The sequence below is a fragment of the Mobula birostris genome, chromosome 12 (assembly GCF_030028105.1).
Source record: "Mobula birostris isolate sMobBir1 chromosome 12, sMobBir1.hap1, whole genome shotgun sequence".
Taxonomy (NCBI): Eukaryota; Metazoa; Chordata; class Chondrichthyes; order Myliobatiformes; family Myliobatidae; genus Mobula; species Mobula birostris.
The window spans coordinates 28,161,007-28,165,752 of NC_092381.1; the positions used below are offsets into that span (position 1 = coordinate 28,161,007).

The 4,746-nt window shown below is 47.4% G+C and overlaps 1 pseudogene; it reads left to right on the forward strand.

Annotated features, from left to right (window-relative positions):
- The first annotated feature begins 835 nt into the window (after positions 1-835).
- On the forward strand, positions 836-3,726 carry LOC140206441 (uncharacterized; annotated as a pseudogene).
- Positions 3,727-4,746: the final 1,020 nt, after the last annotated feature.

A 4,746-nucleotide genomic window follows, 5' to 3' on the forward strand; every position in this document is an offset into this window, starting at 1 on the left:
ATAGGTTTTTTTTTTATTTATTTTGTAAGCTCAGTGGTATTACAAAATGCTAAAATTAGAAATAAAGACTTCTAACCTTGCCAATAGAAAAACCTGTTAGTAAAGAAACAAGCAGCTGGAGGAACTCAGCAGGTCAGGCAGCACCTATTGAGGGAAGTAGCTAGATGACATTTTGGGTTGAGGTCCCTCAGCAGTCCAGATCCCGAAATGTCAACTGTCCACTTCTACGCACAGATGCAGCCTGGCCCATTGTGTTCCTCCAGCAGTTTGTTCTCACGCCAGATTCCAGTCCGTTGTATCTCAGAATAAAAGCCACAAACCTGTGGATTAGAAATATGTCAGCTCCAGAAAAGACATTGATAAGGAAAGCAAAGACACAATACAAGAGTAGGCCAGGAAAAAACAGATATAGATTGTATGAGAATTGACACATACATAAAAAGGAAAAGATTACTGCAACTTAATGTGGGACCCTAACTGACTGATTAAGACAAATATGGTGTTAATTATTAAAAAAAAAACAAATATTTAATGCCTACAGTACTGTGCAAAAGTCTTTGTGTTAGCTGGGGTGCCTAAGATTTGCACAGGCTGTTTTTTTGCATCACTTTCTGCATGGGTAAATTTTGATTTGATTTGAAGAGTCTGGTTGACGATCAAGAAAGTTTGGTGACTACTGGAAAGACAGTTGGCAGCCTGGAAAGACAACAAACCGGGGTGGGGTGGGTTAGCAGCCTGAACCACAGCTCCTGTAAAGGAGTACCAGAGAAAGCTTCAGATCAAAGAATGGAAAGATACCCCCAGGGAAGCCTGAGAGGTGGGGGGGGTGCGGTTAATGACAACAGTGATCATAACTGTGGCAGCAGGAAGATTTGGTACTGAGGAAGAGAAACGGGCCAAACAGCCATACGTTAAAAACAACAGGGCCACCAAAATCCACAACATCCAGAAAGAACTCAAGGCGATCAAGCAACAACATAAATTGGCAAACCATGAGGAAAGGGCACCACTGGAAGAGCTGCTTGTGATGCTGAGGAAGAGGCTCATAACTCTGAGGAGAGCGGAGCAACATCGGAGGCGCAGGAGAGAAAGAACACAGGAAAGATCTGCATTTATCAGTAACCCATTTCAGTTCACCAAACAGCTGCTGGGTCAGAAGAGAAGTGGAAAGCTGTCCTGCAGAAAGGAACTGATGGACCACCATCTTCGAAGCACCTTCAGTAAACCGGACAGAGAAGTTGAACTGGGAGACTGTGATGCCCTCATCGCCCCCGCAGAACCAACAGAGGCTTTCCACCTTCGAGAGCCTCTCTTCAAGGAGGTTCAGCAAGTAGTCAAGAAAGTCAGAGCTGGCTCAGCTCCTGGTCCGAGTGGCACCACTTACAACATCTACAAACGCTGCCCCCGGCTTCTCCGGCGGCCGTGGAGAATCCTCAAGGTTGTCTGGAAGAAAGGCAAAGTGCCCAAGCAATGGAAGTATGCAAACGGAGTGTGGGTTCCAAAAGAAGAGAACTCCGAGAACATCAGCCAGTTTAGGATAATATCCTTGCTGAGTGTTGAAGGGAAGATCTTCTTCAGCGTGGTGGCAAAGCGCCTAACAGAGTACTTCCTGAGGAACTATTACATCGACACCTCCGTTCAGAAGGGTTGCGTTCCAAGGGTACCAGGCTGCTTGGAGCACACTGGAGTCATCACACAGCTCCTGAGAGACGCCAGAGAGAATAAGGGTGACTTAGTGGTTTTGTGGTCGGATTTGGCCAGTGCCTATGAGTCAATCCCCCATGAGGTTGTTGAAGATGCTCTGAAGAGGCACCATGTTCCTGAAGGAATCAGAGACCTCCTTATGGACTACTACAACGAGTTCCACCTGAGAGTCTCAACAGGGCCAATAACACCAGACTGGTGCAGGGTGGAGACTGGTATCATCACAGGCTGCACCATCTCAGTCATCCTTTTCACCCTGGCAATGAACGTGCTGGTAAAATCTGCAGAGCCAGAGTGTCGACGCCCAAGATCAAGATCTGGGTTCTGCCAACCACCAATACAAGCCTTCATGGATGATCTGACTATCACTACGGAGTCAGTGCCTGGTGCTAGATGGATTCTTAAGGGGCTGGAAAGGTTGATGAGGTGGTAAGGATGTCCTTTAAGCCTGAAAAATCAAGATCTGTAGTGCTGAAGAAGGGGAGAGTACAGGAGAGATTTTGTTTCTCTATTGAGGACATTTCAAATCCTACCATCACAGAAAACCCTGTTAAAATTCTTGAGAAGATGTTTGATGCAACACTCAGAGATAAGGCGGTGATAGGAAACACCTGTGGGCAGTTTGAACAATGGTTGCAAGAGGTTGACGGGACAGGTCTTCCAGGGCAGTTTAAGGCATGGATTTACCAGCACGGTATACTACCAAGAATCCTCTGGCCACTGCTTCTCTATGAGTTCCCAATTTCCACTGTTGCTGAATTAGAGAGGATAGTCAGCCGGTTCCTGCGAAGATGGCTGGGTTTACCAAGGAACATCAGCAGCATCGCTCTGTACAGGAATAACTGCAAACCGAGGCTCCCCCTGAAATCCATCGAGGAGGAGTTCAAGGTTTTGCGAGCAAGAGAGGTGCTGTGGTTCCAGGAATCTTCGGATCCAAAGGTTGCCGGAGCAAGAGTGGCAGTGAGAACTGGAAGAAAGCGGGGAGCAGAAGCTGCAGTGGAAGAAGCTGAGGCACGACTGTGTCACAAAGTGCTGGTGGGGGCAGTCGCCAAGGGAAGAGCTGGACTCGGAAGCTCCCCCATTTTGACAAAGTACAAGGGAAAGAGCGATGAGAACCAGTCCAGAATGAAGTAAGGGCAGCTGTGGAGGAGGAGAGGATCAGCAGAGCAGTGGCAATGAAACAGCAAGGAGCCTGGACCAAATGGGAGTGGGTGATCGAGCGAAAGATCACGTGGAACAATCTCTGGAAGGTGGATTCACACCGCATCAAATTCCTTATCCAGGCTGTTTATGACATCCTTCCTAGTCCATCCAACCTGTACTGCTGGGGCCTTGCAGAACCACCAGCTTGCCCCCTCTGTGAGAAGACCCTCTGTGAGCCAGAGCATATTCTGAGCTGCTGCCCCAGATCTCTTGCTGATGGCTGTTATCGGTGGTGGCATGACCAGGTCCTCCAGACAATTGCTGAGACAATCTGCAGCACCTTTAACATCTGCCGGAAAACAAGTCCGGTCAAGGATACTATCTGCTTTGTCAAAGAGGGGGAAAGACCAACAGAACACTGGAAAGCAACTGGGTTGCTCTTCACTGCGCAGGACTGGAAGCTAAAAGCAGACCTGGGAAAACAGCTGCAGTTTCCTCCCCACATCACAGAGACTACATTGTGGCCCGACATTGTGTTGTGATCCGACTCATCGAAGCACATTCTTATGCTTGAGCTTACCGTGCCGCGGGAAGAACGCATGGAGGAGGCCTACGAGACGGAAAAGAGCCAAGTATGAAGATCTGAAGAACAACTGCCAAAGAAGAGGCTGGAGAGCAAAGTGTTGGCCCATGGAGGTCGGGTGACGTGGCTTTACAGGCCAGTCACTCTGCAAAGTGTACACTGCACTTGGAATCACGGGAGAGATAAGAAGGAAAGCCATTTCTACCACCATAGATGCAGCAGAGAAAGCATCAAGATGGCTCTGGATAAAGAGGGCAGATCCATGGGTTGCTGCTAGGACACAGGCCGGGGTCTGATCAACCCCTGTCGGGTCGTCTGGGCGAGGGTGTATGATGTTGAAAGACCCGAAACACTTGACGACCCCAGGTAGCATCACTGATGATGTGTCCTAGTTTAGCATCATGCAGATGTTTCTGTAAGAAGAAGAAGAAGCACATGGTGGAAAGGCATCCATCTCCATCCTCTCTTATCTTCCCTTGAAACAGCAATATCTGTGAGTCTTATGTTGTTGTTAATTTAGTAGATACAGTACTGTGCAAAAGTCTTAGGCACCCCAGCTGACACTTTTTGCACAGGAAACACACAGGACGAAGGGTCTTGGCCTGAGACGTCGACTGTACCTCTTCCTAGAGATGCTGCCTGGCCTGCTGCGTTCACCAGCAACTTTGATGTGTGTTGCTTGAATTTCCAGCATCTGCAGAATTCCTCTTGTTTGCACTTTTGCACAGGAATGCACCTTTGTGGAAAAGAAACAAAAAGGATGAACACTTCTGGAAATAGCAAAAGACTGCAGGTTCAGGATAAATGAGGAACTCAAAGAAATTAGCAGTAGAAGGAAAAATTGCCAAGCCTTAACTACCGATTATTGCAAGCATTGACTAATCGTGACTTTACACTGTTCACAGTGCCCTTCTTCCAAGATGCATATTGTGCTCAATTTCCTCTAAAGCAGCAGGTAAAATATGCTATTATGTGCTAAGAATAGCTAACAAGGTTAAGGCCATCAAACAGTCCCTGATATGAGGGCTTCTGTTTTGTTGTTGTTATTGTTTCCTAGATGGAGCTGCCATTCAAAGTTTGAAAGGTAGGAATGGTTCAACGGTTCAGAGAATGTATACAGTATAAAGCCTGAAATTCTTACTCTTCAGAGGCCTCCAAAAAACAGAAAACAACCCAAATAACAAATGACCGAAACATCAGAACCCCAAAGCCCCCTTCCCTCGTACACAAGCAGCAGCAACAGTATTAGCCCTCCCCTCCCCTCACCTGCTCCAGCAAAAGCACAGACACCCTTAGGGAAGAAATAGAAGCAGGAG